This window comes from Artemia sp. Qi Xiang Cuo, chromosome 17, assembly GCF_049724085.1.
Source record: "Artemia sp. Qi Xiang Cuo chromosome 17, ASM4972408v1, whole genome shotgun sequence".
In the NCBI taxonomy this organism is placed as follows: domain Eukaryota; kingdom Metazoa; phylum Arthropoda; class Branchiopoda; order Anostraca; family Artemiidae; genus Artemia; species Artemia sp. Qi Xiang Cuo.
This window is the reverse complement of record NC_142810.1, coordinates 35,761,032-35,771,766: the sequence shown is the minus strand read 5'-3', so window position 1 is coordinate 35,771,766 and position 10,735 is coordinate 35,761,032.

Genomic DNA, 10,735 nt, shown 5'->3' with positions numbered 1-10,735 from the left:
TGTATCTAATTACAACTTTAGTGAATATTGAGAAACTTTTCATAATCAGATGAAAATAAGCGTAGATTACACTACCCCAATGTTGCAATCAGACATTAAGTTTAAAAAAATTTTTATATTGTGAAACCTTTTGTTTGCAAATCGTTTAATTTATATATACATATATCAGTGCTCTTGAAGTCAGTTACGTATCGTATCGTTGTAGCGTCAGGTGGAAGTATAGTCAAGTTTAGAGAAAAAGAAAATATGTACCATTTTAAGTGATAAAATAGTCGCGAAAGCAACTCAATAAGTTAGAACCATTTAGAAAACCAGTTACGTATCGTATTGTCATAGCATCAGGTGGAAGTATAGTAGAGTTTAGAGAGAAAAAAACATATGTACTATTTTAAGTGATAAAATAGTCGCAAAGGCAGAACTCAATTAATTAGAACCATGTAGAAATGATAGCATATCAGGTGAAGGAATTTTAGTATCAGGTGGAGGAAATACAATTGTTACATAATCATATAACCAAATGTGTCATAGAAACTCTTTGACCCTTTCGTCAAATAGAGTGTATAGGTGGTGGACTTTAAAGTAATGTTTTAACACGTCGTGTCATATCTCACCAAAACAAAATTTAATTAAAGTAACAAGTACCAAATCAAAAAAAAGGGGAAGCAAGATCAAAGCTCAAAAGAATCGAAAGAGCGGATGATACAACGATGAAGACATCGTTAAGAAGGGGAAGGATGATGTGTAATGGGATAGATTTTTAAAACCTCAAAAACTTTCCAAGTAAAAAATAATCGCACAGAATATAAACTCATAAAAATTTAAGTGACACTGAATTGTCAAATTTAAAAAAGGAATAAAACATCGTTTCACAATTATATATACGAAAAATCGTTCCCACAAAAAAAGGGAATATCGATAACTATTCAGAATTTTCGATTTCCCATGACACGCAACCAACCGTGTAATCTAAATCTTGAGTTTGAAGTTCCAGGTGGTCACCTGAGATAAGAACTAAAATTATGCATTTAAATTCTGTTTCGCGAAACTATGCATTTAAATTGAATACTAGTTTCGTGAGATACAAAAGTAAAACTAAATATTCCACTGTAATTACAGGGTAGAGCTTTAAAAAATATTTGCGTGAGATACAATGTAAAATTATGTAAAACTATGTATATTTCTTTAAAGTAAAAAATTGTATATCGCTAAGAAGAATTCCAAAGGGAAGTTTTAAAGAATCTTAAGCCGGATCAAAAGTTAATTAAAATCGACTAGGTGATTGGTACGTCACAGTCCAATAGTAATAGAGGACAAATAATCAGAACCAATAGAATCAGTATACTGTGCTTTTAAGCAACGCCCGAATGTAACCCACGGCGAAATTGCAGGGTATAGTTCCTTCGAACTTAGAAAGTTGGAGTTAGTCTTTTTCGAGTCTAGGATGAGTTTTATGTGAGTCTATGGCAGTCGATTAGAAACCTCTTATCATACATTCTGAGAATTTATTTGTGAGTCTTTTATGAGTTTTTGGAGTGAAATTTAATAGACAGTAGTACGGAACGTTACTTATATTACCAGTGAGCAGTTTTAACCTAGTGTCATTTACTGCAAGTGTATTGATATACCCGAAGCTCTGTTCGATATGTGAGTAAATAAATACATCACTTTCTTATTTTTATTCTCTTTATGTTTTTATTTCTCAAGATATTTTGTCCTTGTGGTTCCACTCACTCCCAAGGAAACCTGAAGCTCTTCAATCTGATTTCGACTCACGATGGCCGTAAATATAGTTCCCCCTTTTGTACTGCTAATTTAAGCTCCCTACACATGAAGTTCCGCCTCCACTCAGGCACGCTATTCGTGAATCGTCAACCAAGAGTTTAACTAAAAATTACCCACAGAAATAAGTAAATGAGGACCTCATGTACAAAGAATTAACTTAAAGTACAACAACAAGACTCTCTTATTAATAATGTCAATTTACAATTGAAACCCCCCCCCATTAGACATGTTGAGCCCAAGTGTAATAAAAATCTCAGGCCTTTGGCGTAGCCCCATGGCCTTGTCGATTCAGGAACCATGTCCGACAATCTCACCCCTAATTGCTGTTGGGCTCTACCAACATAAAATCAGCCACAAGAACAGAGAATTCTATGAGCACAACTACCCAGAAAGGGACTGGTTTTATCTTTGCCGCTTTTGAAAAAGCTCTGTATCGTATTTGAATTTTTAAAGCTGACATTAAGTTTATGTTTTTGAAGGATTATTTTCAGTTTGTGACTCAATTTTTGAATGTAGGGTTGAACAGTGAAGAGTTTTTTTTATCGTCCACCAATGGGATGATACCTGTAGGGGTTAGTGGAGTTGGTGAATTCTTTTCTGCCTTTTTTGTCTTTTTTCGTCTTTTGTCTATAATGGTTTCAAGTATTTTTATGGAATACCCATTGCAAAATAAAATGTCCTTAATATAGTTCAATTCTGAGACTATGTGACGCTCCAAACATATTCTTATTACTCGGTTAACCAAAGAAATAACTACTCTTCTTCTAATGCAGGGAGAGAGCCTGGAGAAAAATGAAAATACTTATCGTTATTTAAGGCTTTCTATAAATTGAAAATTCAAGGCTAAGTAAATTATTGAAAATTAAGATGTCTAGAAAAGGAAGTTTGTGGGTATCTTCTAGTTCTTGTGGGTAAATGACGGCTAGAGTCCAAACTGTTTATACTAGTCAAGAAAGTGTTAAGTGACTGCCCTCCTTGATCCCACACAGGAGTAACATCATCCTCAGTAGTATCCCCGTAGGCATTTCTGTGACGCCCATAGGGAAGTTAACACAGGGGAATTAACAATTGAAGTTCCCAGCCCCTCACACGTGATTCTACATGGTGATATTCCCGCCAAGGCAAGATTAGGCATGTCCAGGCAAGATATCAAGGACACTCCCTCGTACCTGTTTCTAGGCGAAATTATGTCTAGACACCTTCTCAGGTGGTAGAAACTATTTTATTGAGAATCAATTTCTTTCTGGAAGTGGGATAGTCAACATGAATGCTTATACATTATTGAATATTGAAAGTGTTGATGAAACAGGGAGGTGCCTAAAGTAGTGGCGGATATTAGTAGGGGTTGCTGACTGATCCTAAAATGGGATAAAATATATAACGGATATTTTATGACTTTGGATAAATTAAACTTGAATGAAAAAATGCGACTCGTAGCTCATGTTAATATAGGGCACATACAGAGAGTACAAGATGGATTAAATGCGCTGGCGAAATATATTGAAGAGAACAATTTTTAGAAAACGGTTGGTCTGTATTTGGTAGTGAGAGTGTTGATTTGAGAATCAGAAAAGCTTACGTAATCTAGTAAAATTGGAACAATGGTTAGTTTTAGATGATGACTTTCTAGATTTAGCTTTTCAAAGAAAGCTTCTCTAGAAATACTTAACGATATAATGGGAACCGAAATCCCATCTTTGGACTTTCGTCTTCATGGCCCCCTAGCTTTATTTATAGATATATTAATTGAGACAAATGATATTGTGGTTTTGCTCTTAACCACTACTTAGACGGCTATTTTGTGACGCTCCTAGGAAACATTTTTGTTGTTTGAGATTCAGTTTGTTTCTGGAAGCGAAAGTGTCAAAATCAAAAATGCTTTACACATGCCCATTATGCTTGTATACTTTGAGTAGCTGGTCATCCTGTGAGAATTGTACTTTTGCTGATGACTATAATAAAAAGTCTAAATTATGCAATCCGTGTAAATTGCATAGAGGATATGCAGTGCAAATTAAAGAATGTAATTCATGTCTTGAAGAAATTTGTGACTCTCATTATAGACTATTATTATGTTCCAACTGTCAATATGATAAACGCGATCAATGAGAAAGTACTTACCCAGGCATGATTGCGAAAAACCCTAAGAGTGATTTCAGTTTGTTTTTAAGAGACTGTTATGGTCGTGGCTTTAAATTGTTTTGGGAAGAAGAACCTGGTTTACACTTCAATTGTTGGAATAATAAGAGAGTCTGGTTTTTACGACATCGTTGTGAAAATACTGGCTATTATGAGTATAAACCTATAGACTCTTTTCGGCATTTACAAAAAGTGATTCTTCATATGAGAATTTTGTATGTGACATTGCTTCAAATAATCAAATTGAAACAGGTGAATTCCATAATATGAATCAGAGTAGTATTATTGACTTTACGAGGAGATTTAATAAAAATGAAGTTACATTATATTGTAGAAAATGTGACCTTGACTTTGGACGTCAAGAAAAATACAAGTTGAATCCTGATGAGTTGCTTCCACTTATCGTTTTCGATAATTACCTATACGTAGAAGAAAAAATCTAAGAAAGGACACAGTGTTTTGTACATACAAATTTTGTTAATAAACAAATTTACATAAATTTTTAAAGCATTTCACTTTTAGGGCACCGAAATTTATATTATATAGGTAGGAAAGAGTATTTTCAACTAGAAAAACGTTCAATCGAGCATTGTCCCCATAAATCTTGAGGAATTCCGGGTAAGTATGTCCAAGATTTCGAAAAATAAAACATAATAGGGCATGAAAACCACAGCTTTTCGTTGATAGATCTTGTACCTGCTTCCAATTTTAAATAATAGATTTTCCGCTCTGCTCAAGAAAATTTTTAATATGAGGTGTGTAGATCGTATAGGGTAGGCCAAGCGGATCAGAAAATTTTATATTGTTTTTTGTCTGAAATATCTGAAACCAGTGCCTCGTCTTTACACTCAATGGTGTGCTATTAACGATGATAATGGTATTTTCAACATGTTGAAAATGCTCTAGGAAATCTGAAGGTAAGCAATAGGATTTATATTTGGACATATAGGGGTCCATTTTAAATAGTTCAATTATTTGTTTCGTGTCCATTGTGCCAAGTCTAATAAAACACTGCCGTCGGGGGTAATTTCCCAATAGATCTCAAATTGATTTAGCGAGTTTAATGCAATGCTTTCCTCCAACGGTTTGGCAAAGTTACACTCTATCCGCATATTTCCTGTCCGGACAAATACTTACATCTTGAGTACCCTACAAATCCGATACAATGAAGCCATGAGTTTTCACAAGCATTTCTTCACTTATACCATTTTGGACAATTGAGAATCTCTATTTAGGGATTACATTGTCAATTCATAGAGGATCCTCTAGGACTTATCAAAAGGATAGATTGTAGAGCGGGATTCCATTTACTTTACATACAAGAGATGAAAGTCCAAACAGTTCAAATTTATGCGCTAGCACTTTTATGCGCCAACGGCACTAGCACTTATTAAAAAAGCCAATGCTAATTTTGACGGAATGTTACCATTGATAAATGATGAATCAGTATAGGTACGCCTATACGGCGTATAGATGTTCGTATGAGTATGAGGTATACTGTTTGTATGATGTACGAGCAATTTGATATTATTTCCAGCAGCTCTTAATTTTTCACTTGCCAAAGGCACAGAACTAATAACTTGTTGTTTTCGTACATGAAGTATTGTCGACGTGAGAGAGATTGTTACATTGGTGGTAGTGTCCAGTACTTTTCGCATAATATAATTGCACGGTGCAAATTTTAGTTTTATATGAATCTTTACATTAGGAGGCCACCATTGAGGTATATTAAATATCTCATGATTTAGTTTCCCGACTAAATGCAAATCTCTAGTTGTTGCCTCTATAAGAATATTGGTAGTATTAGTACTTGTTTTATATTCATATCCAATAGTCATTTCCCTCAACTGCTTATAGGACATTGGTTTCATCAACATGAATTGTATATAACTTGCATAATTTGAAAGATTATTGCTCGTGCTCACCAATTATGTCTCATTTATGTATCACCAATCAGCGTCTACATTTATGTAGACGCTTATTTGTCGAAATAAATTATGTAGTAGACAGTTTTCTTAGGGCAACCCCTCGGTGGCACTCGGTTTTTAATTTTTCGATTTTTTAACAATGACATTGATATCCTTAAATGTCAAATTCAAATCAATAAGGTAGTCTTTATTAGAATAAATTTGAAAATGGACATTTTCAGAGAGCAGTTGTGCCAGATAAAATTTTTCAGAATATCCTTGTTTTACACTGATATCTTTATTTTCTGCATTGAAAAGATTTAGAGATGAGGTGACTGAAGGATGAGAATCTTTATGTGGTATATATGCCATTTTTCTAGGAAAAGAAATCCTTTTTGGATCTTTTCACTTTCTCTGATGCTTTACGGTTCCAAGCTGCTTGAGACTGATTAGTGATGAGGTCTTTCTCTTACTTTTTAAACGTCCTTCTGGTTTTTTCAATCGCTCGCTGGGGGATTGCACGCTCGACCTGAGATTTTGCGAAACATTTTTTTGTCTATCTCTCCCAGAGCCCAAATCATGCAATGTAGAGGACGCAAAATCCGCTGCAACCGGTGCTATATATTTTCTAGCCAAGGGTAGTGCAGATTAAAAAGCTTAGCAAACCAGCTACCGAGACCGTAACCGGACATTGACGAACGACCCCTATAATAGTACATTCCATGTCCCAACTGCCGTGGTCCAAGAGTAGCAACAAAGCAATCATTATCAGGACATTCAAACTGAGTTCTATTATCCATTTCACGGAATTGGTCGAAAACAACATGTAATTACAGCCAAACGTTTTGTTATTGCTAGTTGATCACCTAATTTGCTTCTTAATGTTAACTGACAGAGTTCCAAATACAAAGTGTTGACTGAAATGTATTGTAGGTGCTTTATATTGTAGTGATGAATCTTTACATTAGAGGTTTTTCGTTCAAGAACACGTAGGAGGGGAACATTGGTATTACCAACTCTTGATTACTCGACAAAGGAAGCATAAAGAAATATACATCTGTCCGAGGCCAAGGCGGGCAGATACTCTGCAAAAATGACACGATTCATGCCACTGGTGCTTCCTGTACTTATACCGTTGATTACATTATATTTAAAGCCAAGAACTTCTCTCAGATTATCATTAAGAATAACCTTTTCATGGTCAATGGGCGAACTAATTTAGATTTTACCTTCTTCCTTTGAATAATTGAATTGAAAGACACCATTTTTACTATATGAAATTTTTATCGATAGCACGACACAATTCGCTCATAGTCCCAAACTCCTTATATTATAATGCGGCAAAGGGGTATTAAAATGAATTCATATTTTCAATCACATATTGATAGCTAACAATTGGCCAATCATGGAGTCTAGTTTTTACGTCATATGTACGAATTTTTCTTAGGATATCATATAAATTTTTAAGAATACAATCTAAGAGAGCAACTTCATACCTTCCCTCAAGTTTGATGGCAGGGGAAAGTTTTGTCCAAAAATCGCTCGTTTTATTCGAATCATCATAAAGAGGATCGAAAACATTGGATATGAATGTCACATAAAAACCTTCAGACATTACGAACGTCTTCAGCGGGTATACATAAATCAAAATCAGATTTGTACCCTAGCCAGCAAACAAGCAACTTTCACTTACCCTGGCGAGGACGACTCAATAATACCTTTTCAATTTGATAAATCTAACTATTTAAACTTTTTGTAATTCATAAACATAAAAACCGCCAAGAATTTCTTCATCTTTCATATTATGGAGACGATATGTTATAGGTTTTAGGACCTTTGACACTTTAAAAAGTTCATTAGACCACAAGTAATTTCCCTTTTCAAAAATATTTCTTGTACGATTGATTCGAACAGTATCACCAACATTAAATATTTATTCCCCGCCTCTTCATTAGAATATTGTTTAAGAAAATGTGTATTGTCACAATGATGAACTTCATGAGGGCTACCATTGAACAAAGTTCGATTGGGACGTTGATTATAAATCATCATGATTTTATCAAAATCATGAAAAAATGCAGCTTTATTTTTCAACGTACAATATCTTGAAATTAAAAGTTGAATAATTCGTATTAAAAATTCAGCCATTGCCACCTTCATAGGACTATGAGTATGACAGAGTAATGTATTATATTTCCGTGAAAACAGCTTTACATGTAGATTAAAAAATTCTCTGCCACAGTCTGTTAGAATTTTTTATATAAATCTTGTTCAAAGATGGATTCAAGGACCTTAGCAACTTCAATGCCTCTATTTGAATCCAATGGAACTGCATATGCATACCGACTAAAAACACTTATTGCAAAGTCACTTGTAGGGTTTATTATGACGTCTTTGAATCGCGTTTAGAGTAAAAAGATCTGCTTGTAATATATACAGAGGGTAAATGACTTTCGTCCTATGATTTCGATGTAGAGTATAACTGGGTTCCTTTTGCAAATACTCTTTTGCTAGATTCTTTTTAATTCCGATAACCTGAGCAAGTGTAGTCGGAGAACTTAAGCTTCCTGGTTCTCCAATATTTTCATAAGCACCTTTCAAAACTTGATCCATCATGATCGTAACCGTCCGCTACCCTTGTGTATACTACCGGGTGAATCAATATGTCTTCGCTTTTGTCTAGTTACCGGTTTCAAATCACCACAAGGTGTGCTTTCCAAGAAAGATTTAAAATCATCTTTTTCTTTTAATGGACTATATTCTTTTAACTTCTTTAAAATTTTAGGAAAATTTGACGACTTTGAAACATTATATAGATGACTTTCAAAGGATTCGATTCTTTTAAGATTTGCAATCAGATCCGACAATAAATCAATTAAACTGTAGGGCTTGCCCTGGATTATACCTTCATTCTTTTTCTCATCAATTTGTTCATTTTCAGCCTCTTTTTTCGGTTTTTCACTATTATCAGAAGGTTGATCAATGACATAGACTTTAAGTGGTTTTTCACGATAATGTTTATGTTTGTTGACATGACGAAGGGCATTTTGAAGCAAAATCAATTTTTCATCATCAGTATTTATTTAACTACTAACAAATTTACGAAGATTGTCTTCAAAATGTTGTTTTCATGAGAGAACCATTTAAATTGCTTTCAACTTATAAGGTTAAAGCCTTTTTGGAGAATAGTGTTATAAATACGAGGATTATCGGTAGTAACACTGAAAAGAAATTAGTACCCGCTTGAACAAGACGTTTTCTTTTATAATTTGCTTTCCTTTTGCAAGCTAGAGCACGCACAAGTGATAGATGTCGCTTAGTCCATTGCTTAACACAGTCTGACAGTTGAACATTACCTTCCCTTAAATTTAAATAAAGTTCCGACAAGAGATTGATAAATTCCTTGTCAATGCCATGATTGAGTATTGCTTTTCTAAGTCGTGATTTTGAATTGGCTAGCACGGAAAATAAATCCCGGTACTCTTGTAACCTCTTCAATATCATGATGGTGACTAATGACCTTTTTTACTATTCTTGGGTAGATATACAGTAGTTTCATTATCAAAAATATCAGTGAATACACGCAACTGTTCGGGTGTCTTTTGATTCAGGTTCAATAATATGTATCCATAAGATTTATTAGTTGCTTGATTGTGTGTGGAACGTAAAAATTTGGGTTTACCATGGTAGATTTGTTTGTGTTGGATTTTAAGATAAATTGAATTGTGAAACTCTATAGATGACATAGCAGGTACAATTCAAAGAAAATGCTCTCATACATACACTCTGATGAAAATGATTATGAGGAGCAACGGTTCTAGAAATTTTTTGGTGAAGAGACCGGACCTTTAATAATTGTAACATTTTCTGCCACCATTCTTCAATGGATTCAGCTAAGTCGTCAATAAACCACCACGAGTCTGGCGCAATACTAGTGAACATGTCAAGTCCTTGTATGAATTTTATGCTTGGATCAGTCATCTTTATTTTAGCATAAGATTCTTGCCAGATACCATAGCAATAACAGATATATTTTTTTTGATTCTCCAAAAATATTTTATCATGGGTTTGAATTGTTTTCGTAAAAAGTGTTGTTTTACTGGACATGGACAATCAGCAAAGAAATGATCTGTAGGGTGTTTTCAATTGATACAAACTCTTCCAATGTAAAAATGCGACTAACCTAACCTCAATCGGTTGAATAAATAGTCAAGAGGAAATATACATGGTTTCTTTTATTCACGTATATATATAACAACATAAAATATATTTACAACAAACATTTAAACAATACTTGGATATGTTTACAATGTACATTTAAATAGACAATGGGGCACATGGCGACCGGACCGGGAGGCATCCAACGGGCGGTGGCCATCGGGTTTTGCGAAGGCCGGGAGGTGTCACAGATGGCGAGCGGGCGGTACCGCAGCCGGTTACAAGATAAAATAAACACTTGAAAGTTACCGCTTTGCGCAATGAAAAAAAATTTATATTTAACAATGCAGTGTTTAACTGATGAAAAAAATATTTATAAGTATAAAAAAGGCATTGCCGAGCTTGTGGCGAAAAAACCGCCCTCCCCTCCCCAACAGACGGCCCCCCGCCACCTCCCCCAACTATAGAGCTTTCTCCAGACCGAGTTACTTTCGATAATTTACACATTGAACTCGATCTGAAGTAAGATAGTGACCATATGGTAGTACTCTCACCACCCTCGAGTACATATACTTTGTCCAATATGGTGGACACGGCATTTTTTCCACTCGAACCGTATAGTTTTCATATTTTAAAGAGCGAATGGCCATGAAACTCGCTCTGGAACTAAATTTTGCTCTATAGAGTTCCCATAAACACTCATGTTGAAATTTTCTTTTAAATAGTATGATGGAACCCCTTGTCAGACT